This window comes from Lolium perenne, chromosome 1 (genome assembly GCF_019359855.2).
Source record: "Lolium perenne isolate Kyuss_39 chromosome 1, Kyuss_2.0, whole genome shotgun sequence".
NCBI classification, from domain to species: Eukaryota; Viridiplantae; Streptophyta; class Magnoliopsida; order Poales; family Poaceae; genus Lolium; species Lolium perenne.
In genome coordinates, this window is record NC_067244.2 from 145052040 (window position 1) to 145065405 (window position 13366).

Sequence of the window (13366 nt, forward strand, 5' to 3'; positions counted from 1 at the left end):
CATTATTTTACTTCTGCACTTTGTTTTATATTTAAGTCTTGGAAGTTGTTACTACTGTAGCAACCTCTCCTTATCTTTATTTTATTGCATTGTTGTGCCAAGTAAAGTCTTTGATAGTAAAGATGATACTAGATTTGGATTACTGCACAGGAATAGATTTCTTGCTGTCACGAAATTGAGCCGCCCCTGCTGTAGAAAATTTAGAAAAATCTTCCAATTTATGTGCGTGATCCTCAGATATGTACGCAACTTTCATTCAATTTGAGCATTTTCATCTGAGAAAGTTAAGTGCCCCTAACAAATTCGTCTTTACGGACTGTTTTGTTTTGACAGATTCTGCCTTTTATTTCACATTGCCTGTTTTGCTATGTTTGATGGATTTCTTTGCTCCATTAACTTTCAGTAGCTTTGTGCAATGTCCAGAAGTGTTAAGAATGATTATGTCACCTCTGAATATATGAATTTTCGATTATGCACTAACCCTCTAATGAATTTGTTTTGAGCTTGGTGTGGAGGAAGTTTTCAAGGGTCAAGAGAGGAGGATGATACAATATGATCAAGAAGAGTAAAAAGTCTAAACTTGGGGATGCCCCGTGGTTCATCCCTGCATATTTTAAGAAGACTCAAGCATCTAAGCTTGGGGATGCCCAAGGCATCCCTTCTTCATCGACAACTTATCAGGTCACCTCTAGTGAAACTATATTTTTATTCTGTCACATCTTATGTGCTTTACTTGGAGTGTCTGTTTGTTTTTATTTTTGTTTTTGTTTGAATAAAATCAGATCCTAGCATTCTTTGTTTGGGAGAGAGACACGCTCCGCTGTTTCGTATGAACACATATGTTCTTAGCTTTATTCTTAATGTTCATGGTGAAGGTTAAAACTGCTTCGTTCATCGTTATATGGTTGGAAACAGAAAATGCTTCATGTGGTAATTGGTATAATGTCTTGAATAATTTGATACTTGGCAACTGTTGTGCTCATATAGATCATGTTTAAGCTCTTGCATCATGTACTTTGCACCTATTAATGAAGAACTACATAGAGGTTGTTAAAATTTGGTTTGCATGATTGGTCTCTAGAGTCTAGATATTTTCTGGTTAAGGTGTTTGAACAACAAGGAGACGATGTAAAATCTTATAATGCTTACAATATGTTCATATGTGAGTCTTGCTGCACCGTTTTATACTTGAGTTTGCTTCAAACAACCTTGCTAGCCTAGCCTTGTATTGAGAGGGAATTCTTCTCGTGCATCCAAATCCTTGAGCCCAAAAACTATGCCATTTGTGTCCACCATACCTACCTACTACATGGTATTTCTCTGCCATTCCAAAGTAAATTACTTGAGTGCTACCTTTAAAATTCTATCCTTTGTCTTTGCAATACATAGCTCATGGGAAAATAGCCTTAAAAACTATTGTGGGGAAGAATATGTACTTATGTATCTTATTTCTTAATAAGTTGCTTGTTGAGCGGTAACCATGTTTCTGGGGACGCCATCAACTTTTACCTTTGTTGAATATCATGTGAGTTGCTATGCATGTTCGTCTTGTCTGAAGTAAGGGCGATTTTCATGATCAAATGGTTTGAGTATGCATATTGTTAGAGAAGAACATTGGGCCGCTAACTAAAGCCATGATCCATGGTGGAAGTTTCAGTTTGGACAATTAATCCTCAATCTCTTATGAGAATTTTATCTGTTGTTGAATGCTTATGCATTAAAGAGGAGTCCATTATCTGTTGTCTATATTGTCCCGGTATGGATGTCTAAGTTGAGAATAATCAAAAGCGAGAAATCCAATGCGAACTTTCTCCTTAGACCTTTGTACATGCGGCATAGAGGTACCCCTTTGTGACACTTGGTTGAAACATATGCTATGCAATGATAATCCATGTTAATCCAAGCTAATTAGGACAAGGTGCGAGCACTATTGGTATACTATGCATGAGGCTTGCAACTTATAGGATATCTTATACATAACACATATGATTTATTACTACCATTGACAAAATTGTTTCTATGTTTTCAAAATGAAAAGCTCTAGCACAAAAATAGTAATCCATGCTTCCCTCTGCGAAGGGCCATTCTTCTACTTATTGTTGAGTCAGTTTACCTATTCTTTCTATCTCAGAAGCAAACACTTGTGTAAACTGTGTGCATTGATTCTTACATGTTTACCTATTGCACTTGATATATTACTTTATGTTGACAATTATCCATGAGATATATATGTTGAAGTTGAAAGCAACTGCTGAAACTTATATCTTCCTTTGTGTTGTTTCAAAGATTTCTACTAAGAATTTATTGCTTTATGAATAACTCTTATGCAAGTCCTATTGATGCTTGTCTTGAAAGTATTATTCATGAAAAGTCTTTGCTATATGATTCATTTGTTTACTCATTGTCTTCATCGTTGCTTCGAATCGCTGCATTCATCTCATGTTCTTTACAATAGTATTGATCAAGATTATGATAGCATGTCACTTCAGAAATTATCTTTGTTATCGTTTACCTACTCGAGGGCGAGTAGGAACTAAGCTTGGGGATGCTTGATACGTCTCAAACGTATCTATAATTTCTTATGTTCCATGCTACTTTTATGATGATACTCACATGTTTTATACACATTATATGTCATTATTATGCATTTTCCGGCACTAACCTATTGACGAGATGCCGAAGAGCCTGTTGCTGTTTTCTGCTGTTTTTGGTTTCAGAAATCCTACAAAGGAAATATTCTCGGAATTGGACGAAATCAACGCCCAGGGTCTTATTTTTCCACAAAGCTTCCAGAAGACCGAAAGGATTACGAAGTGGAGCGACGAGGCGCCGCCACGCCAGGGCCGCGCGGCCAGGCTAGGGCCCGCGCCGCCCTGGTGTGTGGGGCCCTCGTGCCGCCCCTAAACCTACCCTTCTGCCTACTTAAAGCCTTCGTCGCGAAACCCCCAGTACCGAGAGCCACGATACGGAAAACCTTCCAGAGACGCAGCCGCCACTACAAGGAATCGGGTCTATTGCAACAAAAAAAATTGTCGCGATAGATGGTGTTTTGTGGCAATATGCACGTATTGCCACGAAATGATGTTCGTTGGCAAGCGTTGCAATTAAACATATGGTAATAGGATATTGCAACGAAAACACAATTGTGGCAACAAAGCGATCTATTGCAACAACCATGTGGGTAGTTGCCACACACTTTTATGTGGCAACACTCACTTATCTCCACAATTTGATTTGTGGAGATAGCTTGACGCAACACTCAACCGAATCATGGCGTTTGCTAGTTTGTGGCGATAGATATTTGTGGCAATAACCTATGCCAACGACCTACGTTTCGTTGCACACTCTCTTTTGTGGCAATAGTGAGTCGTGGCAACAACCTATGACAACATCTCCTGGTTTGTAGCATTAGTCATTTGCCACGGACCGCTACGCTTGTGGTATTAACTTATGGCAACAATCATTCCACTCGTCGCGATAAATAGGTATAGCAACGGTAATTTCTTTTGTGGCAGGAAGGTGTTGCGACAATTTGAACATTTCGTGACGATACTCTATTTCAACAAAATCCAGTTTCGTGGCGCCAAATACTTATCGCAACGGGAAAATTCTTGTAGCAAGAAGCTGCTGCAACAATGTGCACTTTTCGTGGAGATACTCTATTTCAACAAAATTCAATGTTGTGGCGTTACATACTTATTGCAGCGTCCAAAATGTTTGTAGCAAGAAGCTACTAGCACAATAGTTTTTGTGGCGATACTCTATTTCAACAATATTTTATTCCGTGGCACCAAGTAGTTATCACAACGTGCAGAAAAATGTGGTAACAATTTATTGCAACAATAAAAATTTCTTCATTGCTACATCCTAGCGCAACAAAGCATGTAGTCATGGCGACTGGGATTTGACCCAACAGTATACTTTTTGTGATGCTAACCTAAGGCAACGGAAAGTATGCATCCTCCATTGAACTCATCCTTGTGCCCTTGAGTAGGTAAGATCAGAAATTGAGTCATATTCAGAAAAAAAAAACACAAAACGTAAAGCAGACATACTTTAGCACTTCAATATCTTGGAAACAATCTTTTCGAATGTCTTATATTATTTCTCTTGCTTAATACGCAACCAGTTGAGTTTTTAGAATAAAAGGATGCAAGAATGACTATGATAGTATGTCTATCCAACAAAATATTAGACAAGCTGAATGGATCACAGTTTGTTTCCACCAGTGGTACCACAAACACACCTGAGATTCTTAGTAATGCGCATTACACATTGGGCATTTATTTATCACAAATATAAACTGAACTTAAATAGAAGAAGCCAAACATGCGTAAATGTTACAGCAAAAAACTTTGAAATTCAAGGCTTAAATGGAGTATGCATACTTTCTTGTTGCATGAGTTCTAGGTGCATAAAGTTAGGTTTTTTAGATTCCGCTACTAAGATTCAGTTTTTGCTAAACAAACATCAGGGGCTGATGATATTTCTGAAAGAATAAGAAGACAAGAGTGCCAGGACTTTCAACAATACATATATATATCAGCTCTAACAATCGACACAATGTTCAACAATAACTGAATAGTTTTGTAGTCCTAGCTTAATCTGATAGAAAAAAAAGACAAAAGGACATATAGACATTAGTGAAGAATTTGACTTATCAATACAAAAGTACAAACTGTCAAATATTTTTCAGAAACCTTATTTAGCACCTACGCGTGGCCCTCTTACTAACTAGTTCTGTTCAAGCCAAACTACCTTGAAGAGGCAGCATTACATATAGAAAAGGCACAAGTCGAAAGCATGAATCACCTACTGGCAGGATTCCGTGTGCATCTATGGCCTGACCAAATAAGAAAATTATCAGGTTATTTAAAGCATCCTAACATTGCTTTAGTCAAATAAATGACAAAAATATTCAGAGTTCTATAGTACGATTGCAGGCGCATGCAGATTTTACAGAGTATTTGGACAGCAGGTCATCATGCCTGATACCATTATACAAGAATTTGAAAGCATCTTATAAACAAGAGAAGTCTGTCATCACATCGTTATTATCACACATTCAATTACCATTTATGAAGGCAAACACAATCAGCTGAATAGTGTCATGTTGGAATTATGAAAGATCACAAAGCAGAAGCAAGTGTAATGTACGAACACCAATGACCTTTGATGTGCGAAGATATGCTGAACTTCTAATGATAAAAATATATATTAGATGAATACTGAACATGCTTCATTTCAGATGAACATTATTTCAGTTCAGATGAGAGAATAAACCACATAGATGTTGAGACTAGATTCAGTAAAAGCATCGGGTGTACAATGTCCAATCAGAAAAGGATTAGAGTTAGAATCCATGTTGAGCATCTAATACAATGAGTCACCAATCAGAAAAGGATTCAGTACAAGCATTCATCAATAGTACAACTAGTCAGACTTGATTTACTTGTGAGACTAGATTTTTCTAATGTAATCACGCACACAGTACTATAGATTTTTTTAATGTAATCTCAAAATATAGATCATTAGCAAAATATTACAATGTGACAAGTCATTTAAGTGTTTTCTTAATTTTTGAAGATTAAAAAAAAGTTGCACTTTCAATTAGTATCCTGATATTGTCTTTCACCTCTATGAAGGTATACAAATCTATACATAAGTTCTTTTTGATCTAATATAAAAAAGCTAACCAAGGGTATCTATGAACTGAATTGTAATACGAGACAGCATACCTCATGGACATTACGTGTTAGGCGAAGCAGTATGGAAATTGCAGAGAAATTGTGTCAGCGACGCCCTGCTAATTGCTGGCGAGGCACGGTTCAATCAACCCAAGAAGGCACGATCGATAATTGCTGGCGAGGCACGGTTCAATCAACCCAAGAAGGCACGATCGATCTGCTAATTCCAGGAAAACTATGGCCCTATGCATGGAGAGATGGGCTGCAGGGCTTTAGTTCGTTGGTCCACATCTAAATCAATTGGTCGTGGGCGAATTATTAGTGCTAATCTCCGGCCATTAGCGCACATACAGTAGCACATAGCTGTACGCCAGTAGCTACTGCGGGGGCGATCGATTGGGGAGGGGGTCTCGCCCCAGCTCGCCCCCTGCCTCCGCCCCTGCCGCCAGGTTGATGACGGAGTCGAGGGCAGTGGCAGCGCGGCATCATCCCCAAACGCATTTGGAGAGCTGCGTCTGGAAGGGTGGCGGCGTGGGGCAGCGCGGCAACGGCACTACAGGGCAGGGCGGCGGCGATCCCCGACAATACAGGGCATTGCGGCGACGTAGGGCAGCGCGGCAACGGCTGCACTGGTGGCAGGCGGTAGCAGCGGCGCTGAAACGTGTGGTTCGTGTGAGTGGGCGATGTGGTTCTACCATGGGAGGGATTGGAAGAAAATAACCTGCGACACTGTAGTCCCGATCGGCGGTGGTGTGTTAACGCCGATGACGCCGCGAGCACGAACGAAGAGGAGAGCTCAGATCCAATCGCTTCCGTGATGAAGCTGTGATTTCGTTAGAGTACTAATCGGGAGTAGTTGTGAGGTGCCTTTACCGGGAAGGTTAAATAGGCTATTTTGGTGGGACAAAAACAAAATTCGGGCGGCGTTTAGCGGGAGGTTTTTTTTTTTTGGCGTAAACTGCTAACGCTAATTAATTAGGTGGCGGCAAAGTAATTCTTTTTGGAGGGAATGTTTACAGTAAAAAAATAAATTTAAAAATAATATTTCTAAGCAATATAAAATATATATGCTCCTAAAAATAATATTACCAAAATTATTTATACCGTCGGCGATCTAGTTGTACAGTTCTAGGATGGGAGGAGATAGGAAGTGAATTACCGTCGGTGGTGGTGTTCGTTGTGTTGACGCCGTCATGATGCAGTGAGGTTGGAAACGCTTCGTGTTGTCACGACGTCCTCCCGATTGGCTTCTCTCTCTCTTCCCCCACCGCTGCCGCGCGGTTCCGGACACACTTTCTTGGTGTGAGGCTAGGTATAAGGTATCCAATTATTGTTCCTTCCCGCGACCTTGCATACCCACCCAAATGCTGTAGCCATGCTGAGTTTAGGTGTCGACTTCACCTTGGTCGCTTACCCCTCGGCGCATGACCCTCAGACAGACCCTACAACCCCTCATAGATACACCAAACCGTGGGAACAATACAGGGCTTCCCCTGCCAGTCACAGCCGGCCTCCGGTAGGTGTACCCGTTGATATGCGAGAGGGAAAAGAACAGATTATTGTATAGAAGGATTTAAGTTTATATTTTATTGATCCCGCGGGTTAGACTGGACCTCGGCCTAGCTCGGCCCATCGGCCCCATTCCTCTCCCCTGAGTAACCCTAACCCTAAACTCGTCCCCGCTCATGTGATTCCCCAATCGCCTCCACCATTGCCGGCCTGCTCTGATCGACTCCGGTGGTCCTAGACCTTGGCGTGGGTCGCGTTCGAAGCGTTGCACGATGTCGCGGCCTTCTGTCCGCGTCGATCTGGAAGACGGGGCCTCCTCTGCTCGCTCCCGACCCCTACTGCGCCTAGGGTTTGCGGTGGTCATGGCGATTCTCGTCGAGTTGTCGTCTCTGGACGCACTGGTGCCGCTCGATGACTCGCTACCAAGGGATGGACGGTGATGCCGCGACATCCACCATTGGGCTGGATGCCCTTCACCGGAGCTGGACGCTGGCCACAGGCCCCAGGGCGACGGGGTCGGGAGAGCCAGGGGTGGGAGGGCTTGCTTTTTCCGCGGAGGGGATGGAAGCGCTTTCTTTGCGGGTGAAATCTTGCCTGTACGTGGGTGGTCCAGTTGGACATGTGGCGATCTACGGAGGCGGGGGATCAGGTCGATCCCCCGGGGGACGCTTAGCGCTTCTCAACTTCTAATCATCTCATTCCCTAAGGGCATCTCTAGCGGCGCGACGCATTTTATTGTCTGTGAGCGTCCGTTTGCGTCGCGCCGTGTCATCGAACACCTTGACGATCATCTCGCCATCACCCTCGTAGAGGAAGGTGAGCTGGCAGCCGGGCTCGAGCTCGAGGTCGCGGGCGAACTTATCCCACCCCGTGTGTAGGTACATCTTGCCCTGCCAATCGAACAAGACCTCCACAGTCGACTGGCAGAAGTTGCAGCTGGCCCCCCGTAGCTGCAACTGCGTCGGCTCGACGCCATCGACGAACTCGCCAAACTTGTTCGTGAGCCGCTTGATGCCGAGTGGATCGTCGTCGATGCGGAGGAGGAACTCGAAGCAGCGGTCCTCCTGCGAAGACGAGGAGGGCGCAGGCGACAGCGACCATGGTGTCGTACCTGCTCCACCACGGCGGCCTCGACCGCCTCGCTGGCCACCAGGTCCCGCCATGGACTTCCTCGCAGGCCTGGCTGTGTCGCAAGAAGAGCTAGCCGGTGCTACGGCGGAGCTTGTTGCGGCTAGGGTTTGCTTGGAGGAGTGAATGAGGAAGAAGAACGCGCGTCCTCTTTATATAGGCCGGAGGCTAGCGACGGCCGCGGGACGCGTGGCGTCGCCATTAACTTCGTTGGCAGAGGTGGACGGCGGTCGCTCGGCAGCCGAGGCATCGCCATTAACGTGGCGCAGACTGCCGAAGCGACGCAGCGGCGCCAGTCGTAGGCGCATTTGAGAAGACGCATCGACGCAGGGTCGCTGCTAGGCGGGCCCGACGAAAGGTCTGCCAGACGCGAGCGGACACTTCGCGCGTCCGCAGACGCATCCGAGGCGCATATTTGGGCCAGGTTTGCGTCACTGCGGACGGCTCGGTCACTTTGCGTCGCGCCGCTGGAGGTGGTACCAGACGCATTTTTCCGCCCGGCGGACGCAAACGGTCGCTCAACGTCTGTTTGCGTCGCCCGCCGCTGAAGATGCCCTAATGGGTCTGCATAATTTCAGTTTACTTCTAATCATCAGGTTTGCTGGCAAATTTGCCCCTAGCTAGAATTGAGGAGTAGCACTGCTGCATGCAATCTTTTTCGTTTAACGATGGACCGCATGCAATCTTTGTAAATCAGGCTAGTGTGATTGTTTTGCCCATATACCTACCATTTAATTTCTTTTCGTCTATCTAAATCAAGGGAGAGCTCCCATAAATATAAATCCTTTTAACATACATGCAGTCAGGCATGCAATCCTTCTAATAAATGACAGAGAAATTTGTGAGATTTATTGACATATTCAGGATCAGGAAAGGTAAAGGATCGTTAATGTACAGAGGGTAAGTGGTATCACCATTCTGTTAAAAAAAATCTTTATTACACTTTGGGCTACAGTCTGGGCCTCTAAATTATGGGTCGAAACGGTGGGTCAAATTATACATTAAGGAAAAAAAACAAAAGTGCCAACGAACAGCTCCTCCCGTCCTTCGTCTTTGACGCCGTGGCCGCCCTTCCCTCGTCTTGCACTCCTGCAGCGCCGCCGCTAGGGTTCTTCAACGGCGGTGCGTCCTCCTCAAACCGAACGGCAAAGTGAGGCCCCGCGTGCAATTTCATCAGTCTGGGATAGATTTCATTATTCCTGGCGTTCTACTCATCGAATTTGATTTGGCGTGCATCAAGGAGCGCCGTACTCGTGTTACCAGGCAAAATTATGGACCAACTGCTTCAGGTACTGCATATACGTCTCAATCCCAATACTCTCTCAATAGAGGCACATACATGGAAAGTAATGTATGCTATAACTGAAAATTACCTGGAAAAATCCAACAGGGCTTGTTGCCTCTGAAAGTTTTACAAACATGTCAGAGCTGCTATTATAAACATATGAAATGCTATAGGACAATCTGTTCCATAGAAAAGAGAAAGAAGTTGCAGAACAAGTGTGTAGTGATATATAAAGTGAATTATTTCACTCTTAAATTTGACATGAAGATTGATTAAACAGCTGATAGCACACAAAAAAAACTATTGTAATCTATAATTCAGACATAATTTCTATGGGGGAGTTGAAAATCTGTCATGTGCTTCTTCACCTCATCTACTCGTTCATGGGCTGAGAGAGTGGATTTGGTGATCAGATGGGTACGTGAGCACCCATCCATCATCGTTGGATGTTATTGAGGATGGTTGGGATTCTTCCTGCGACAAACGGCGACTACACGGCGAACATCAGACGCATGCGCGAGGCGTGATGAGCATTGGCCAATTAAAAATAGTTTCTATGCAACAGACCATGGGAAGATCAGCGTAGGTGAGCATCTGGCTAAATAAAGTAATGCTAAACTATCTTCCATCATTGCTCTATTGTTGTGCAGTCAAAGTAGCAGAGGTTAGAGAAGATAAACAGTAGCAAACCAATGGCTGGTTTCCTACTACTTCACGGGCAAACAGCAAGACAACCCAGCGCCGGACACGGCAGGCCCGGTACATCCCGCCCCGCCGCCTCCAAGTGCTCAGCGTGGCGGTTGGGATCGATTCTCCACCGAGCGGCAAGAGCCACAGGCGAGCCCCTGTCCCCCACGGCCGACGAGCCCGGATTTCGTCGCCGCGTCGCGCGTGACCTCTGCCCCCGCGCCGCGCCGAATCTTGTCCGGATTCCGTCGCCACACCGCAGCTCCTCCAGCCGCTGGCGCGGCCCCTCCCAGCCCACCCTGTCCGCCGTCGACTTGAGCTCTCCAATTTATAGAGGTTCCACACCTCTGCGCTCCACCGCAGGGACTTGGACCCTGCGCCGTCCTGCTCTCTAGGCTCACCAACATCGTCTACCTCGAGGAGCTCTAGCATGCCTGGGAGGCCGACCGCCCCGAGCAGCATGAGCCTTGTTCCCATTGGCGTCAGTCCTGTTGGCGAAGGCGAAGAGCCTGTGGAACGGCACCCGGGACATGGATGCGGCCGGCGCCTTCTTCCCATTGGCCGCTCCCGAGCTCAACGCGCCAGCCGAAACCGGCAGAGACGACGAGGCAATTTCCTCGGCGGCTTTCCAGGACTCCAGCATGGCCTTCACCCCCTCAAGATCCGTAGCTCCGAAAAAAGCTATTTAGTAGTAGCACCTTCAGTGAATTTTGCAGAAGAAACGATCAGACGTTCAGGTGAATCTTGTTAGCTCATAACTGAACTGGAACTTAACAGTTTGGATAGATGAATGAGCTTGCATCGTTACATGTACAGGACCTTGTGATTCTTAGGCTTGGTGAAGAACTGTACGGTTGAGTTCAGCCCAATGGTTAGTGTAACACCAGACGCGAAGAGAATCTGACAACGACATGGTGATATTAGAAAGGAGCAGGCTGCAGTGAAGTGTAAGTAAAACCATGAGGATGATACTTACATTCCCCATTGGCAGGAAGCCCTTGTCAAACAGCATGATGATCCCAAGAAACGAGAAGAGAACTCCAAACCCAGTCAAGCACAGCCCAATCTCTGTTGGGAAAGTTCGAGCAAAAGTTCAGAAGTGCAGGACAAGCAAGGAAGAGTAGCGGACGGGGACAAATCTCTGTCTCAATCTATTACGGCTTTCGGCAGCAGAGTAGCGGACGGGGACAAATCTCCGACGGAAGAAAATGTATCAAACACCACAAGAGGAAGAGTCTGGGGAGGATTTGATCTAGCACCTAAATCCTAAACCGTGATTGCCGGCTGTCTGGCTTGCCGCTCCCGGCTGGAGGCGCGATGTCCGAGCGGAGGCGACGGGAGAGACGAGCTTGACCGGATTAGATCTTGAACTTACCCTTCATCGATATCTCCCCAATTAATTCGTTCGTTGAGCTCTAAGCTGATATGTCTATCGATGTCCGTGGCGCCATGGTGGAGAAGCATAGAATAATAAGGTGGAGGAAGGGGTTTGAGCCGGGATGGGCAGCGGCGGAGTGGATGGTGGCGTGGGCGGCGACCATGCTCTCACGTTGGACCACTACATCTGTTGGAAGAGGAAAGGGAATAAAAAACGAATCGCTTTATTTTTACATCATCACATATACACACGCTGACGGCAGAACAAACGGTGTTAGACACGTGTTGGATAGGAAGCGCGTGCTCACCTACCCATGTGATCACCGAGCTTCATCCGTACATGCTGAAATCAGGAATGATAGATTAACAGTGTAGTCTGTTAAGCAACCCTGAAGGCTTTCGTCCATGGTTATTGTGTGCACTGACAAATGAAAACATGAACTACAGCGTTTCATCCCAAATTAAAACATAACTAAAGTTATGTGCATGTTTACTGGAAGATGTTAAAGCATTTTGACATTCAGTATTCAAATTTTGGTTTGTGTGTAAGGTTGACTGCATGTGTACTGACAGGTAGTAGCATTAGGATGTGCTAGTGTTCTGATTTTTTTTAGCATGCATACTGACTACAATATACGTGTTACTCTAGTTTGTACAACAAATTACGAGTGGACCGGATGGTAATCGGTGTGCTCCAGTATGCACATGTCAGGTTCAATCAATAGTTGCAAAAAGCGTTTAAACTTACTACAAAAGAGTTTTGTCTGTACTCTTTACAACAAGCAAGCCTTGGCCCGTTGGTTAGAGGCACATGCGTGGTGCGAGTTTTGAAAACCTACTTTTTGCAATTAACTTTTTTCCTTATAATAAAAAGGAAAATGAATTAATCAGCGATAATGATACCTCTTGCATCTTTTTAATAAAGATTGAAAAATCAATGATTATTGCAATATCTTATATATATTACCATGGATACTGCTTTTGGCAATTAAGTTTTGTCACAATGGAAAAATCAATAGTTGCAAAAAGCGTTTAAACTTACTACAAAAGAGTTTTGTCTGTACTCTTTACAACAAGCAAGCCTTGGCCCGTTGGTTAGAGGCACATGCGTGGTGCGAGTTTTGAAAACCTACTTTTTGCAATTAACTTGTTGCATTATGCAAATCATTATTGCAACGAAATGGGTTTGAGGAAAAATACTAGTATTACGACAAATTAGTATTTTGTTGCAATACACGCTATTTTTTGCAAGAATGTGAGTACTTAGCGCAACATGGGAAAATGTTGCAATATCTTTTCAAATATTACCACAATTTTATGCTTTTGTTGCATTAGCTAGTCTCTATTGCAACAAGGTGGTAATTTTATGCAATGAAGCGTAATTGTCGCAATAGGACTACCATATTACAACATCGCCATGTTTTGTTGCAATACATGCCCTCTTTTGCAACAAAAAATGTGACTACTGCAACAAAACTAAATTGTGGCAATACGTGGAGGCTATTGCCACAAATGGGGGTTTCGTGGCAATATTGCATTCTATTGCAACGAAAACTAGCCGTTGCAATAATTATTGTTGCAATAGACCGGATTTCCTGTAGTGCGCCGCCAATCCCATCTCGGGGGATTCAGGAGATCGCCTCCGGCACCCTGCTGGAGAGGGGAATCATCTCCAGGAGGTCTCTTCATCACC

The 13366-nt window shown here is 44.6% G+C and overlaps 1 long non-coding RNA gene across 1 annotated transcript; it reads right to left on the reverse strand.

The window, feature by feature from the left end:
• Positions 1-11159: 11159 nt before the first annotated feature.
• On the reverse strand, positions 11160-11861 carry LOC127306826 (uncharacterized). Its single transcript, XR_007854899.1, has 3 exons — positions 11556-11861; positions 11273-11364; positions 11160-11196 (listed from the first exon to the last, which is right to left on the reverse strand). It is a non-coding gene; the product is annotated as an uncharacterized lncRNA (long non-coding RNA).
• Positions 11862-13366: the final 1505 nt, after the last annotated feature.